Source organism: Geotrypetes seraphini, chromosome 1, assembly GCF_902459505.1.
Source record: "Geotrypetes seraphini chromosome 1, aGeoSer1.1, whole genome shotgun sequence".
Lineage (NCBI taxonomy): Eukaryota > Metazoa > Chordata > Amphibia > Gymnophiona > Dermophiidae > Geotrypetes > Geotrypetes seraphini.
The window spans coordinates 522,321,231-522,339,462 of NC_047084.1; positions in this window are offsets into that span (position 1 = coordinate 522,321,231).

Consider the following 18,232-nt stretch of genomic DNA (forward strand, 5'->3'; position numbering starts at 1 on the left):
ACCAATACAGCTTCCGTCCCAATTTCAGCACTGAATCCCTTCTGACCTCCTTAATCTCAAAAGTTCAATATCTCCATTCTCGTAACAAATTTGCCGTCCTTCTCCAATTCGACCTCTCTGCAGCTTTTGATGTCGTACATCATGATATTCTAATTTACCAACTCACCAAAATAGGCATCAACTCCACAGTCCTTGACTGGTTCTCGAAGTTCTTATGCTCCCGCTCCTACATAGTCAACATGAAGGGCTCCTCCTCCTCCCCCTGGAACCCGATCTGTGGAGTCCCGCAAGGCTCACCTCTCTCTCCTATCCTTTTCAACATTTATATGTCCTCCCTTAAACTCCTCCACCTCTCCACCCTCGAAACACTCTACACTTACGCAGATGACATCTTTATCCTCCTCGAGACCGACCGAACCCTCACTATCCGGCTGCGGAAACCCATGCAAAACTTACACCTTGAACGGAGAAACACTAGCTAGGACTTCAGAAGAACGGGACTTGGGAGTAATCGTCAGCGCAGACATGAAGGCTACCAAACAAGTGGAGCAGGCCTCATCCAAGGCAAGGCAAATGTTAGGATGTATCAATAGAGGCTTCATCAGCCGCAAACCTGAAGTCATAATGCCGCTCTACAGAACCATGGTGAGACCTCACCTGGAATACTGTGTGCAATTTTGGAGACCACACTACCGAAAAGATGTGCTTCGAGCTGAATCGGTCCAGCGAATGGCCACTAGAATGGTCTCCGGACTCAAGAGTCTCCCATACGAGGAAAGACTGGATAAACTGCAGCTCTACACTCTTGAGGAGCGTAGAGAAAGGGGAGACATGATTGAGACGTTTAAGTACATCACAGGTCGTGTCGAGGCGGAAAGCGATATATTCTTCCCTAAGGGTCCCTCGGTCACAAGGGGGCACCTGTTCAAACTCAGAGGAGGGAAATTTAATGGTGACACCAGGAAGTATTTCTTTACAGAAAGGGTGGTGGATCAGTGGAACAAACTTCCGGTGCAAGTGGTCAAGGCCACCAGTGTACTCGACTTTAAAAACAAATGGGACATCCACGTGGGATCCTTACGGGGGTCGAGCTAGGGAACTGGGTCATTAGCACTCAGACTTGATGGGGTGGGTCAGAAGAGTGGGCAGACTTGATGGGCTGTAGCCCTTTTCTGCCGTCATCTTTCTATGTTTCTATGTTTCTATGTTTCTATCCTCTCGGCGAACATAACCTCATGCATATCGAACCTTCAATCCTGGGCTCACACTGTGCAGATGAAACTGAACGAATCTAAAACAAAACTTCTCTGGCTCGGCCCAAAACTGGACCAATTGCCCACCTCCATCTCACTGTCCTCGGGCCCCACTTTACATCTGGAATATTCAAGCAAAGTTCTGGGAGTCATCATCGACTCTACACTTTCCCTCAACGATCACCTCAACTTCCTAGTAAAAAAATGTTTCTTCAGCCTCCACATGCTACGGAAAGTGAGATCCTGCTTCCATCAAAAACACTTTGCCGTCCTAGTACAATCCATCATCCTTGCCAGACTGGATTACTGCAACTCTATCTACCTAAGCCTAACAAAGAAAAACCTTCAAAGACTCCAGCGGATTCAGAATACCGCTGCCAAGCTTATCTTCGCAAAAAGCAAATTCGACCATGTCTCACCGCTTCTGTCCAAGCTCCACTGGCTGCCGATAATCTCCAGAGTCCACTTCAAATGTGCCTGCCTCTCTTTCAAGATCCTACACGGCATCCTCCCTCCCCTCATCCCTCTCGCTTGGAACTCCTCCAACCCCAATTCCACCAGATCCACCCAAAAATGAAACTTTCCTTTCCCTTGCTAAAAGGCGTTTCCCTTGTAGGAAAACTCGGTTCCTCTCTCCATTTCAGATTCACTGAGCTCTGGAACAACCTTACCTCCCCTCTCAGGATTCAGAGCTCTCTCCAACTCTTCCGTAAACATCTGAAAACCTGGTTATTCTCAAAAACGTAACTCCTCCTTCCTCTCTGATCATTTTAGTTCTCTAATTCTTTTCTCCTCTTTTTGCCCCCACTGGAGTTCCTTTCTACCCTAACTCTTGTTAACCGTGTCGAGCTTTACGAATGTAGAGATGATGTGGTATACAAACCTAAGGTTTAGATTAGATTAGATGGAATGTTTATGGCCATACAGCAAGGGCATTATAGGAAGTTTATGGATGTTTGGGAGCCATTGGATAAATTTTGTAAGGAAGAATAATTGATTTTATTTTATAGACTTGTAAACATACACATCCAAGTTGGGTTGGTGGGGTGGGGGAAGGGAGTTGCATTGGAACTTGATTCAGAGTATATATGGATAGTTTACTGTGGGTTTTATTTTATTTGAGTATTAGGTGGGAAGGTGGGGAAAATTTAATTGTATATTAATGTCTTAAAGTTTATTGTGCTTGTCTTGCGATTTTTTATGTATATGAATTACTTGTTGCACAATTGTAGTTTGAAAATCTAATAAAGATATAAAAAAAAACAAAAATAATTATCTGCTAACTTGATATATTCCTACAGTAGTTCTTAATTCTTATTAAAGCAGAGAAAGATCTTCAGCTGTAGGACTCAGAATTGTAAGAATAAGTATGCCAATTTTACTATATAAGCTCAATTAAATTCTACTGAACATACTATAGAATAGTATCTCTTAGTATTTTATGGATTTCATGGGTATATTTCCCAATGGAACTCTGAAGACGTATGCATCATTGTAGTTCATTTTTATGTCTTACAAAGTCAACACTTCGAGTGCAATTTTTTCTCTCAAAGATGAAAATACATCATCTGGGAAAGATTTAGCTTTGAAGAGCTATTCATTTCAGCTTACACATGTCCAAAACCCTTGTCTTTGAGTTGGAGTAAGAAGAAATTAGTGGTTTCATAGAACTACTGTTTACGCCTCATGCTAGTTTCAAAATTAGCTCTGTGATCCTGGGGAACTGGGTCCAATTTCCACTGCAGCTCAGTGTGACCCTGAGCAAATCACTTAATTCTCTGTTGCCTCGGGTACAAAAAAACTTAGATTGTGAGCCCATTAGGGACAGAGAAAGCATCTGCAGATAATGTATTCAGTGAGAGTGAGTGGCACTTGGGGCGGTAGCCCTACCCTGCCTCGCACGTGCCCCCTTCCCTTCCCCCATACCTCTTTAATTTTCCCAGCGTGAGCAGCATCACAAACATGCTGCCTGCGTTGTTTCGGCTCTCCCACTGATGTCACTTCTTAGACGCGGGACCCAGAAGTGACGTCAGAGAGAGCCGACACTGACGCGGGCAGCAAGTTCATGATACTGCTCGCGCCAGGAAATTTAAAGGAGGTACGAGGGAAGGGGTGCACATGCCCAGTAGAGGGGGGTCAGGAAGGAGAGGGGGTGGAGGAGGATGGGTACCGGTGCCTCCATCAAGATGGCACCCAGGGCAGACCCCCCGCCCCCCTTACTATGCCACTATAGTGCTATAGAAATGAGCAGTAATAGTAATAAAAAATGCACAGATTGTTCAGATATTTAACTACTGGATTAGGGGGTAATTTTATAAAGCATATTTTACATGCAGAAATGGGCTTGGATGAATACAAGTACAGATGTTGACAAGAGAATGCAAAATTTGTTAGGGTTGATGCACAGGCATTCCAAAGGTCATTTTAGAAACTATCCCCCTCTTTTACAAAGGTGCGCTAAGCTTTTAAGCACATGCTAAACACACGCTAAATGCTAACGTATGCATGTTATCTTATGAATGCATTAGTGGTTAGCGTGCCTTTGTAAAAGAGGGCCCATAAGTCAAGTTTCAAGTTTATTATTTCTTGACATCCTGCAAATCACAAAGTAACTAAGTGGATTACAATAAAATTAATATCAACGCACAATAAAATTAACATTATTTTAAAAAAACAGTACACTTCTCCCTCAATATTTGCGGGGGTTAGGGGCAGAGCCGACCCGTGAATATTAAAAAAACGCAAATAATATTTGGTCCGGTTCTGACCCACCCCCCACCTTCCCCCGGGATCTCGGACCTTACCTTAAGCCCTCTGAGACTCCCCGGAACCGTACCTGGTGGTCTAGAAGGCTTTCGGGGTAGGAGCGATCTTCCTACGCTCCTGCCTCGTGCAGATCACTCATAGGAAATGGCTGCCATTAGCTCCTGGCGTAGCTACGTGGGCAAGTACAATCACATCAATAGCAGCCCTAACTTTTCTCAACTTTATGAATGCTTGCACTCAATACTGGCATGCCTTCCCATCTCTCTGCCGCATCACTGATGATGTCATCAGTGATGTGGCACAGGGAAGGCCGCGAAGCAACCTGTTTAGTGCTGCTGCCGCTTCTGTTTGCAACAGAGGAAGTCTATCGGCCTTATGGTGGGAGGGTAGTCGAAGTTCTGCTGCATGGGGGAATGGGAGGGAGAGATGGAAAGATGCTGCGCAGGGGGATGGGTTGGTAGGGTCGTCGGGGTTCTGCTGCATGGAGGGAATGGCTTCATATTATCTGTATAATACCCCCAAATTAGTGAAGATTATCCACTGCAGCAGTCCTGGGATTTCTAACCCCAAATGCTAGCTTTAGTTGGGCTGCGACACCCCAAACACTGAGTGTAACAGTCTTTTAAAAGTTGTCAAAATGGTGCCAGCCACACTTCAGCACAGGCTTCCATTACAGTAAACAGGCAAGTGGCTTATCCTTTGGAGCTGTTTGGCATTGTAGTTACCTCAGAAAAGACCATGTATTATCTGTTCCACAAAGATCTCAAGACTTTTTTTTATTTCAGAAATGTTATGACATCTGAAATTCAGTTTGTTTAAAGAATGATCTGTAATTTGTTTATTTCTTAACCATTTAAAGCTCTATTTTATAGGGAAGATGTGGCATACAAGAACAATGCTTAGATTAGATCTAACGCAACACAATGAAATTGCTTTCGGGGTTCTGCTGCATGGGGGGGATGGGAGGGAGGAAGGGATAGAAAGATGCTGCACAATGGGATGGGCGAGAGATGATCGTTGTACACACACAAAAACATCCCCCGAAAATATGCCCTAGTGCATTTTTTGGCCCCCAAATTTATATGAGATAGTGCCTTATTTTCGGGGAAACACGGTATGTAAGTAATGGTATATAATATTTCCAGCAACTCATCGACTACAATCTTGGAATGACCCTCTCTGGCGTATTTTAAAAATGGCTGGTCGGAACTGATATTCATTGGCATTGTCTGCTTAAATAATAGTGTCTCCCCTCTCCCTATGTTCTACTCCCTTGAAGAACGTAGGGAGAGGGGAGACATGATTGAGACATTTAAATATATCACAGGTCGTATCGAGGTGGAAGATGACTTTTTCTTTCTTAAAGGACCCTCGGCCACAAGAGGGCATCCTCTGAAAATCAGGGGCGGGAAATTTCACGGCAACACCAGGAAATATTTCTTCACCGAAAGAGTGGTTGATCATTGGAATGAGCTTCCAGTACAGGTGGTCGAGGCCAGCAGCGTGCCAGATTTTAAGAATAAATGAGATGCAAATTTTCCTATCACAATCACATCAGTGCAGTGCTTCAGAAATGTTTCCATCGTCTCAGAATGATAAGGTCTCTTGCTAAACTTCTTGGTCCTTCATCTTTGAACACACTAATTCACTCTTTGGTTATTTTCTGCATAGATTATTGTAATGCCCTCTATAAGGGCATTACCAAAAAGGAAATAAATCGCCTTCAGATAGTACAGAATACTGCTATTAAGATCATTAACATAAGAACATAAGCATTGCCTCTGCCGAGTCAGACCATAGGTCCATCACGCCCAGCAGTCCGCTCCCGCGGCGGCCCCCCAGGTCAAGGACCTGTAGTGATCTATTACCCAAGGGCATTTTGAATTGTATAGTAACCCTCTAATTATACCCCTGGATCCCCTTTCCCTTCCGGAACTTGTCCAATCCCTTTTTGAAACCCAAAATCCTACTCTGCTCAACCACCTCCTCTGGAAGCGCATTCCAGGTGTCCACCACCCTCTGGGTGAAGAAGAATTTCCTAGCATTTGTTCTAAATCTATCTCCCCTCAATTTTTTCGAGTGCCCTCTAGTTTGTGCTGCCCCCGCCAGTCTGAAGAATCTGTCTCTCTCTACCTTCACCATGCCCTTCATGATCTTATAAGTTTCTATCATATCCCCTCTAAGTCTCCACTTTTCCAGGGAAAAGAGCCCCAGCTTCTCCAGCCTCTCAGCATATGAGGTTTTCCATGCTCTTTATCATTTTTGTTGCGGTGCAAAGAAGTATGACCATGTCTCTCCCCTTCTAATTGACGCTCATTGGTTGCCTGAGCACAGAATTAGTTACAAAATTTTACTCTTAACCTTTACTACTCGTTCCAATAGCCAACCCGAATTCATTGATAGACTCCTTATTCCATATCAACCTGCTAAATTGCTCCAATCTACATCACAAAACCTTCTTGTTGTACCATCTTTGAGATCTACCGGTAATAACTTTGCCATCACTGCACCTTCCCTATGGAATTCATTGCCCAACCACTTACAAGCGGAAACCTCGATAAAGCAGTTTAAAGCAAAACTCAAAACATTTTTATATGAGGATGCTTTTGGATAAAACTGTCCTTTTTAGGACTAAATCAGCAATAGTCCTTTCCCCCACCTATTGTTTTAACCTTTAAGTATGCTTTATTATAATTATTGTAATTCAATCCTACCTCCCAAATTGTGTGTAATCAGTAAATGTGTCCTATGCTAAAAGTCTACTAACCTAGTATAGTACTGTATAATATTTTAACACTAATTTTTATTTGTGTTTTAAGAGCTTTCTTTTACTAAGGCTGTACACCGCATAGAAATTTGAATTAGCGGTATAAAAATGTTTTAATAAACTTGATGCACATGTTGGATCTCTAGGAGGGTAGAATTAAGGCGGGAGGGGTCATCAAAGTGGGATCTCCAAGAGGACAGTAAGGGGGAGGGTCAATTGAGTGGGCAGACTTGATGGGCTGTGGCCCTTTTCTGCCGTCATTTTCTATGTTTCTATAGACAGAGAGAGAGAGAAAAAAAATCTATATCATGAACTTGTTAGATAGATAAATGGTGATGTAAATAGGCTTTATTCCTCAGGAAAGAAAAGTACTATACACGGACTTTTTTTTTTTACAGATAAAACAAATATTGAAGAGAAAATGAGAAGCACAAATGACTGTCTTGCATAGCAAAGAAACACTAATGATTGAAGAATGAAATGAAAAATTATCCAGACCAAATGGAAACAAAGTGGACTATAAGAAGGAACAAATTAAGAGCAGGACAGAAAACTGGAAGCAAAAGCCCTTCCATAAGCATTATCCTAACAGCACAGACAGAAGTGTAGAGAAAAACGAAGCACGGCAATGCGTGTAAAAGGGATTATTAAAAAAGAAAGGCTGTAATTTTTCTAGCAAAAAAACACATCATACAAACAAATGTTATGAAAGCAAAACTGGAAAAGATTAATGAAGATGCTAAATGAAGGCTATTTAAAGAAAAAGATGAAACAGTGGATCCTGTAATTAGTGGTTGTGGTAAAATTACTCAGACGGAGTATAACAAATGTCATGATAATGTTGCTTGAATAATATACTGGCACTTAAGCAAAAATATGGCTTTCAAATGTGTAACAATCAATCATGGAAACAGTTATGGAAAGTGAGAAAGTGAAGATTTCATGGGACTTTAGAATTCAGACAGACCATAATTTGGAATAGAATATACCAGATATAGCATAGGTAGTATTCATACTTGGGGTCAATATTCAAAAGCACTTATCCAGAAAAGTGCTGCTGACCAAAATATTCAGAAACAATGTCAGGATAGTGCATTGAATATTCTTACACAGCACCTCAGCACTATTTGGTCCCAGGGAGGAGCAGGGGCATTTTCAAAACTTATCCAGTTGCATAAATATTCAATCGACCATCCCCATGAGGGAGGTTGTTACCTCTCTCTTACATGCACCTCCTGGGCCAGCTATGCTCTCCCTTATGTTCTGAGGACTGCCTAGTTCACAGCACCATGGCTCTGCTGGCACGGAGAGACCCCGGCTCAGATCCCAGTGTGTGTGACTTTTAGACACTTCCTTTTTGGGTGCCGCAAGTCTGATGCCAATGTGTATAGATGCCCAAAGGGAAGCACCCATACCACAGTGTCTATTCCCTTGTGCCCAAGCTGCAGTGGAGGAGGTGGAGGAGACATAACATAACATAAGAATAAGAACATAACATAACATAATAATTTATTTCTAGACCACCATTATCGTAAAGTTCAATGCAGTTTACAAAAGACTAGCTATGATACCTAAATCAATGTGAAGAATATGTTAGTATTAAGAGCTAAGAAACTTAATAAACAAGAAAGTCTGAAGGTGTTTCCTGTAATGAAGGTAAGAAATGGATGATGATGAAAGCCGCTTGAAATTCTTGTCCCATAAAGCAATTTGAAAAGAGAGGGTTTTATCATGATATCTTTTGGACCTATAGCCCTTAGATGGAAAAAGGTTTTGGTAATACGCTAATGGAACAAAATAAAAATTATATGATTCACATAAATTATAGTCTTTTTGTGTGTGTGTGTGTGTGGGAGGTTAGATAACAGCATGCTTCTTGAGCACATGTATTATAGGCATGTCTTATGTGTTTCTGCCGGTGTTAGTGTTTAGTGCATGATTAGTGTGCGCTAAAAAGCATAGCACACCTTAATAAAAGAGGAGGATAGTATCATAATAGCAACACACAGCCTCAAACTTATTGCTTTAACATATAAAATCAAACTCTGTCTAAACTAATAATTGCCATATCCTGAAATGCCTCTGTAAAGAATTAAACCTTAATACTAACACACAACCTCAATCCAGTTACTTAAACATATAAATGTATGCTTTCTTTTTCTTGCTTTCTTTTCCTGTTTTAGATTAGCAGTAGGAATGGGAGGGTTGTTTGCTGGTTTATTTCTCACCTGCCCTTATCCAGGGCGAGTTAGATATTAACATACAAATTAAAACATTTACATTTGTCATTCAAAACACTTCAAGGACACACTATAATAAATTGTGTACTTACATATAAAATCAAATTACATATAACATATACATCGCAAATATAATTTAAGGCCAAAACTGGCCAGAGCCCATAAAACGGGCTTTCAGCTGGTCATGGTGGGGTTGGGTAGTCATCTCTGACTGAGCTGTAATCTTTGGTTTGCTATATTATGACTATACACAAGCTGCTGCTCTACTTTGTTGCCCCGATTCTTCGTGTTGCGACTGTGCTGAAGCTGAAATAAAGATATTCTTTAAAAAAACCAAACCCCCCCCCCAAACCCCTAAAAATTGTCCAGATCTGAAAGGCCTTAGTAAAAATGTAAGCCTTCAAGCTTTTCGAAAAAGTAAAAAAACAAACAAACCAGGTACCAGCCAAACTGAGTCTGGAAGGGAATTCCACAATTGGGGCTCTGTCACCCCAAAATTGTGAGAACGACTTGGAGCTTTAGCTACTGATTGAATAGAGGGAACGATCAATAAGTTTCTAGATTGCAAACGCAGCAAATGACCTGGTACATACTTCTCTTCAGGTCTATGCATTGATTTATAGACAAGGTCAATATCTTAAATTGGACTCTCCATATCAGCGGTAACCAATGGAGTTCAACAAGAAAAGGAGAGAGACGAGCATAGTGAGGCAGTCCACCAATCACTTTCGCTGCAGCATTTTGAGCCATTCGAAGGGCTTTCAATTATTTTGGGGGAAGCTTACACAAAAGAGAATTTACAATAATCCAAATGTGGCAAAACAAAGCATTGCATAACTTGCCAAAAATTTGCAGGAGATAACAAGTCTTGGCGTTGCGGTGTATCCTGCGCATATGTCGGTCCTTATCACCAGCAACTCATCTCATGTAAGTTTAGCGAACCTTCGCTACTCTCCGCCAACCTCATTTGCATGCGCGCTTTTTAGAGAATGACTTGCCTTTTTGAAATTGCTACAATAACTGCTGCGAAAGTGACCCATACAGTTTTTACCGCCAAGTTTTGACTATCTAGCCGTCAGTTTCTAATATCACTGCACCTGCTGGATAGGCCAGAAAATGGATGTGCACTTCTCCACAACCTTCTTGGTATTTTACCAAAAAGACTGCTTTGGCAAAACCTTTTGTAAAATACAGGGGGAACCTAGCCCCCTCCTTACCTAGACATCTCATTTCCAATCTAGAGAGTTGCGCGGGGACAGAAATCCCACCCATCCCCACCCGTCCCCGCCAGGAACCTCTCCGTCCCCACCCATCCCCGCAAGGAATTACCTCCATCCCCACCCGTCCCCATAAAAAGTAGCAATTACTTCTGACAGGATCATCAATTCCACAGTTTCTTTTGTGTTTGCGCTGCTGTTTTCCTTGTGGAATCTCTTTGGTGGAACCCTTTTTTTGTTTTCTGTTCAGGTATTTAACTTATAAACCCCCTCTTTTACTAAGGCTGACGTGTCCATTATATTATATGGATGAACCCAGCTTCCAAAGCCTTCCATCCCCGTGGAAGTCCCGTTGGCTAGAGGGGGGTCCCCGTGGGAGTCCTGTGGGCCAGAGGAGGGTCCCCTTGGGAGTCCCGTGAGTTAGGGGGGATTCCCACGGAACCTCCATGGGACCCGCAGGATTCCCGCGATCCCCTGCAGACCTCTATTCCAATCTCAGGTGCTCTTTGTTAAATAGAACTATACATAAACTAAAGCTTTCTGTGCAACATGTGTGTGTGTATATATATATATGTATATATATATATATACACACAGTTCAAAAACTACTGTATTATATATTTTTTGATTGAGATCATTTTTTTTCTTCTGTTTCTTGTGGTTGTTAGAAAAACAAAGTAGGACTGGCAAAAACCTCCCCTGGAAACTGAATCACTCAGCAGCTGAAGGATCGATCCCGCCCTGCTCAGAGAGAACAACAATGGGCCTAAGTGCCCATCGATTTTCTTAATTATCCACTCTTTTAAAAGCTTGCTTGTATTCCTTGGCAGAATTCATTACCTTGGCTTTGTTACCCCCAGAGATAGGAGGAATTTTGTGCAAAGGCAGAATGATGGATTTGTTGCTTATTGGTACAGTTTTCTTCCTCTGAGGTCTGTATTTTCTCAAGTCAAAAAAAAAAAAAAAGATTACGTCAACACAACAGCAATGGGATCTCATGAAAAGGAGGCCATCCTATAGTATGTTTAACAAAATACTACCCCTCTTTTATGGTTTTATTAGCACTGTAGCAAGAACAAGAAAATAAAAGGACCAGTAGGCAGCTTGCTTCTCTTTAGTAATGTTGTATGGATGGAGGTTGAATAAATCTACCATAATAGCATAACTAACTGGAAAGTTATACATACAGGGTTGGATTTAAAGGGTAGGCCCAGTGGGCTCGTGCCTTGGGCCCAAGAAGGTCATCTACTGCAGCGCTGAGCAGCTCTTATTCCTTCTCCCCTCTCCCCCATGCCGGCACCATTTTTCTTATCCCTCCCTTCCCCCATTGGGACTAGAAGCTACCCTCTCTGATCCAGCAGCACCCATCTCTCTTCTATACCCAGGGTCAGTAACACCCCAGCCGACCCTCCTTCCTTCCCCGAGCCGGTACCACCGTTTCCATTCAGTTCTCTTACCGTCTGGATTGCTGCAGATGGTGGAAGCCCAGCTATTCCTACATGCAGACTCACGAACTTTGGCTAGGCTGCACCCTGCCTCTGAGGAAATAGGACGCTGCATAGAGGAGGCGGGGCATGGCCTAGCCAAAGGTCATGCATCCGCCTATAGGAATAGCTGGCCTTCCACTATCTGCAGCGATCGAGAACGGTGAGAGAACTGAATGTGAGTGGTAGTGGAAGCTCGGGGGCAGAAGGAAGGAGGGTCAGTTGGGGTTCTGGCTATATCAGAACCTCCGTACCAAATGGACAGGAGACCATGTAATGACAGGGAAAAAAGCAGAAAAGCTGAAGAAAGACATTGGAATGGAAAATAAAATGCTCAAACAAAGATAGAAAAAAATAATTTATTAAAGAGAATATGTCAGCTTTTAGAAATGTCCATTTCTGATACCTTATATTTCACTTTCTATTTCTCTAGTATTGTGGTACATGAGTCTGATTTCTTGAGATTTCCAGCTCAGTTTCTTGCCTTTATATTGCTATTACTGATCTGTGGTCCCTAGTTTCATATTTGTTGAGGGTCTATGTTTTGCATGTGTGACCAGAATGTAGTATTCGTCTTGCATGCAGTTTCTGTGTATAGATCTTGTGGCAGTCTTATGTGGGGTTTTTTCCCATTAGGTGGTGTAATAGTGTTTTAGAACCCAGTGTAATATTTACAGTGCTATCTGGGTGTGGAGTGAGTAGGTGGTGTGCCATGGGCCCTCAGAAGAATTAATCCTGCCCTGATGCTGAAAAGTTCTCATCCTAACCATCCAACTTCCTAAATTCTGAGCATTATGTTGCCACTGTAGCTGAAAAGAATGTTATTTCGCCAAGTGCCAAATTGAAAAAACGAAATTCTATATTTTGACATTGTTTCAGATCGTTGATTGAACCTTCTCTTGGTTGGGCTGAGAACTTTTCAACACACCCTCATATACATATAAGCCTGCGCTTGGGAGCAGGGATCCAAGATGGCCGGCAGGACAGCTAGCTGAGCGTCCCGGTTAGATCCCAGGTTGAATACCAGGTCGTTTTTCTTCTTTGTGCGGCGTTTGCCCTTACCTGCAATGCCAAAGAGAAGGGGCCGAAGTGCCGCTGTAGCCTCGCGGCGCACTGACCCCGCAAGGCTCAGCAATATCGAAGATCTAATCCGCCGGATGCAGGAAGTGTCGGCGTTGTCATCAGTTTCCCCATTGGGGGCTCTCAGTGTTGAGCAGGATGTGATCTCCCCGGGCTTAGAGATCTCATTAAGCCCCGACGCCAGAACTCCACCCCCTCTTCCTCAGAACACCAGCTCCCCTCGGGCAGTAGAGCCATCAGATGTCGGTGAGCTCCTGCCCTGTGAGGCTTCAATCATTGGACAGGGGAGACTGGATTTGGACTCCTATGCTGTGAGTCCGGTAATGGCTGAGGTTCAGAACAGCAAGAGGGAATGCAGCTTCCAGGAGAATAGCATTCAAGAAGAAAGGTCAGCTATAGTTAATTTTCCTATTAAGAATGAACAATTTGTTGAAATAGAGAAACCTAGAGAAATAACTCTTGAGGCGATATGGGATCTGGTGGCAGGTTTGGCAAAATCTATCAAACCTCAAATTTCCCAAATTGAACTAAAGTTAAATACCCATGAAACAAATATTAAATGTTTACAAATTGATATGCAGGACCTTAAAGATTCAAATGCTGCCACCAAACAACTTAATGAAACATTAATGAGAGATAATATGAATATGAAAAGAAAATTGGAAGCTTTGGATAATCTTTCTTGCAATAACAATCTCAGGCCGATCAATTTTCCTAGAGTGGCAACAATATCTCTGAGAGAGATGATAAAAAGAGATATGATAGAAATATTGGATATATCAGAAGAATTGCTTCCACCTTTAACTCAGGTTTATTACCTGCCTATATGAAAGATTGAAGGGATTTAAAATTTTTGGGATTTAAAATACAAATATTTCTGGATCTGGCTCGAGACACCCAGAGGCGTCTTCGTGAATTTTTGATTTTGAAGCCGGGAGTTATCGTTCTTGGAGCCTCCTTCTTATTAAGACACCCATGCAAATGTGTGATAATATACCAAAAGCAAAAAATATGTTTTCTTTGATCCTATACAACTGACAACCTTTCTGTCAGCTGTACACCTGAAAGCTGGGACAATAATAACACGAGTGTTCATTGTTTAATTTGGTCACTTCCTTCAGTTAACAGTGTCCCTGTTTTCTTTTTTCGACATATTACTAAGATTTTCTTGTTAGGCTCACTGTTTTACATCTTGGATCCATTAACTGAGGACTTGAGGAGGAGATTATGATTATTTTTGCTTTGATTATAATTATTGTTTTACTTGGAATGTGTGTTTTTCTTTAATGCCTCTCCTTTCTGTACAAGTGTATACTTGATTATATGATTTAAAAATCAATAAATATAATTAATAACACATATAAGCCTGCATAAAATATGCTGATTTTTAAATGCAAGGTACCCACCTACATTGGGCTCCTTTTACTAAGGACATCCAGTGTACTTTCTCAGGAACTTATGGTTAGTGGTGTCACTTACTTAGCAAACCTCAGAATGAAACTGTGGTAGTATCCAATGAGCAAGATGCAGGCAGGATTTATTGTACCAAATTAAAATGCAGTAATATAAAAACCTTTTTACCAACCAAGGGACCCTTGGTTGGTAAAAAGGTTTTTATATTACTGCATTTTAATTTGGTACAATAAATCCTGCCTGCATCTTGTACATTGCCTGCAGTTTCTGTTGGTTTTTCTGTTTTGGTGATTTTTTTTACTGCAGCTTCAGTTGGATTTTTCTGTTGTTGCTCAGTATCCAATGAGCCCCAGAAAGGCTTCCATCTGCTTCTTGGATTTTCATACTGGTACTTACATGCAGTGGTGTAGTAAGAGGGGTGTGTGGGGGGGTGGTCTGCCCCGGGCGTGGCACTCCTCTTCCTCTCTGCCCCCCCTGCTCCCCTCCTTGCTGCATGCGCCCTTTGCCTTCCCCTGTACCTTTTTTACTTCCCTGGTGTGAGGTTGCTGCCTGCGTCGGCATCATCGCTCTCTGACATCACTTCTGGCACCCGCACCTAGGAAGTGACATCAAAGGTCGAGTGGACACCGATGTGGGCATGCTGCTCACATCGGAGAAGTTAAAAAGGTATGGGGAAAGGGAAAGGGGAGCGTGAGGGGCAGGGGGGGCGGGGCAGGAGCGCCACTGCTCTGGGCGCCGTTCACTGCTTGCATGATTGTTTTCGCCTTCTGGACCTGGTGTATCTCACTTTCCCTTTCCTGACAGAGTATCCCAGGTCGCTCTTCTCTGGACCCTTTCAAGTAGTACAATGTCCTTCTTCATGTACGGAAACCAGTGCCGGACGCAGTATTCCAGGTGGGGGCATACCATGGCCCAGTACAGCAGCGTGATAACCTTCTCAGATCTGTTTGTGATCCCCTTCTTAATCATTCCTAGCATTCTGTTTGCCCTTTTTGCCGTTGCTGCACATTGCGCATATGACTTCATTGACTTCATTGACATTGACCAGTACTCTCAAATCTCTTTCCTGGGGGGGTCTCTACGAGTACTGCACCGGACATCCTGTATTCATGTATAAGGTTTTTGTTACCGTCATGCATCATCTTGCACTTATCCATGTTAAACTTCATTTGCCATGTTGCAGCCCATTCCTCAAGCATTGGACTTCGCAATCCTTCTGTGTCTTCACTACTCTAAATAATTTTGTATCGTCTGCAAATTTAATCACCTTGCTCATCGTACCAATTTCCAGGTTGTTTATAAATATGTTGAAGAGCACGGGCCTGAGCTTTTCCAGTCTGAGGATTGTCCATTTGCCCCCACTCTCTGTTTCCTATCCACTAACCAGTTTTTAATCCACATGAGTATTTTACTTGATTCCATGGCTTGCAATTTTTCAAAGCAGTCATTCATGTGGGACCTTGTCGAACGCCTTTTGAAAATCCAGATATACAGTACAATGTCAACCAGGTCACCCTTGTCTATCTGCTTGTTTACTCCCTCGAAGAAGTGCAGTAAGTTCATCAAGCAAGATCTTTCTTTGCTAAAGCCGTGTTGGCTGGTCCTCTTCAGTAAATACAGGCACAAAAAATGTGTTCAGTTTGTCAGCGATGGCTTTGTCCTCCTTTAGTACTCCCGTTATTCCATGGTCATCCAACGGCTTCCTTCGCAGGTCGTTTCCCCTTAATATATCGAAAGAACGGCTTGAAGTTTTTTGCCTCCTTGGCTATTTTTTCCTCTTAGTCTCTTTTGGCCCCTCTTACCGCCTTATGGCACATTCTTTGATATTGTTTGTGCTTTTCCCAGTTTTCGTTCATTTTTTTACCTTTTCCATTCCTTAAATAAAGTCTCTGATCGCTTCCTTCACCTCTACAGTGAGCCACGCTGGTCCTTGTTCTTTTTCCTCTTGGATCCCTTGTTGATACGCGGTATCTGACTGTGTCCTTAAAAAGGGACCATGCTTGCTCTAGCGTTTTTACAGTGCTTATCCTCTTCTTAATCTTCCTCCCCACCATGATTCTCATCACTTCATAATTCTCTTTTCGGAAATTCAGTGCCATGGCCGTCGTTCTGGATCGATGTTTTGCCCCTGTGTCCAGGTTGAAGTGGATCATATTGTGATCACTGTTTCCCAGCATCCCTTCTACTTCTACATCTTATGCCGGTCCACATAGTCCATTTAGAATTAAGTCCAGAATTGCATTTCCTCTTGTATTTACCTTGACAAGTTGTTCCAGGCAATCACCTACAGATCCAGGAACTTGGTCTCCCTACTGAAGCCGGAGGTGCCTAGGTTCCAGTCTATTTCCGGATAATTGAAGTCGCCCATGATAATTGCGTTGCCTCCCTTGCAGTTGCGTTTAATCTCGTCCGTCATTTCTCCATCAGTTTCTTCGGACTGCCCTGGGGGTTGGTAGTAGATGCCAATCCTCGTTTCCGTTCCATTTGTTCCCAGTATTTTGGCCCATAGAGACTCTACCATATTTTTCGTTTCCAGCATATTCTCTCCGGTAGACTCTTCCCTCTTTAATGTATAGCAATTCAAAAGGAGAGAACTCCATCAAGCTTTGAGGCATCTCCTGGACAGAAAATAGTACATATGGTAGTAGGTATTCCAGATTTTCCCATCTTCAGTCACAAATTTTCTCAACATTTGTTTACTATTTTTGTTAAAGCATTCCACCAGACTGTGTAAGATATACTGATGTCTGCAGTGTCTCTAGTTTTAGCAGAAAATTCAATGTTTGAAAATCTGAACAGAACAGTCAATAAACTACAAATATAGTTCTTTTAAAGACTATAAATGTGCAGTTATCTCTAGGAGAGAGTATAACAAACAAAAACAATTTTTTGAAAGAGAGTGAATCCTTAGTGTGAAGTCTATTGAGAGCATGCTGCCAAAATGGTACTGTTCTATAATATAAAACTAGCTTAGACACCATCAGTGACTTCCTTTTGCCTCCATGTCTTCGGATTACACCTGTGTATTAATTAGTGAATTCAATCAATGACCCAAAATAATAATGTGAAGAAAATAATGATAAAGGTAATGCTTTCCCCCAGAGAAATAAAAAAAAATAAAGCCTGCCTGTCTGGCACTTACTATATTTTTTCGGTTCCCAACTAGGGCAGGCTCTTTTGCCTGATTTTCCAATGTGGTAGTCCAACCAGGCTTAAAACCCAGGAGGCTAAGGTTTCAGGCTTCTAGGTTTAGCAGGGCACACACTTGCTTCAAGGCTTCAGACATAAAAGTTGTTTCCTGGTCAGGTAGGATCTCAGTGTGAATCCCCATAAGGGAGGAAACTTCCCATAGGGCATTGCCACTGTGGTAATCTTCATATTATGCGACGCAATGGCCTCTGGGTAGCGTATGGCATAATCCAAAATGACTAAGATATACTTGTTGCCCTGGGATGCTCATTTGAGTGGGACCACAAAGTCCATCACCCTGTCAAATGAAATATTGATGATGGATATGGGCATGAGAGGGGAAGACAGAATCCATACAGGGCTGCTTAACTGGCAGGGTGGGCAAGATTGATAGAAAAGCACCACTTGGGGCAGATTCTTTAAAGGGTGCCTAAATGGTCAGCTGCTTACAAAAACAGCACCGGCCTTGTATCAATTATGCTTAGGCACCGTTTAAAGAATCGCCTATCACAAAACTTAGGTGCCAGTGATGTAGGCCAGGGCTTTACTGGCCTATAATGCAGATGCCTAAGATCTTTTGAGAATCGTGCCTAACAGCTCCTAAGGTCATCTCTACCCCTAACCACACCTACTTTGACCTTAGGCGCCGTTAGGTGCCTCACTGTAGATGTGATTACGATGCCTACCCTAGTAGGCGCCTCTGTCTCCTACTTTTTTTAAAATGAGTTTTTAATTGGATTTAATGGTGCTGTTAATTACCATTCCAATTAAAATAATTAAGTTAGGCAGCGGTAGGGTGCCAACTGCCTCCTAACTTATGACG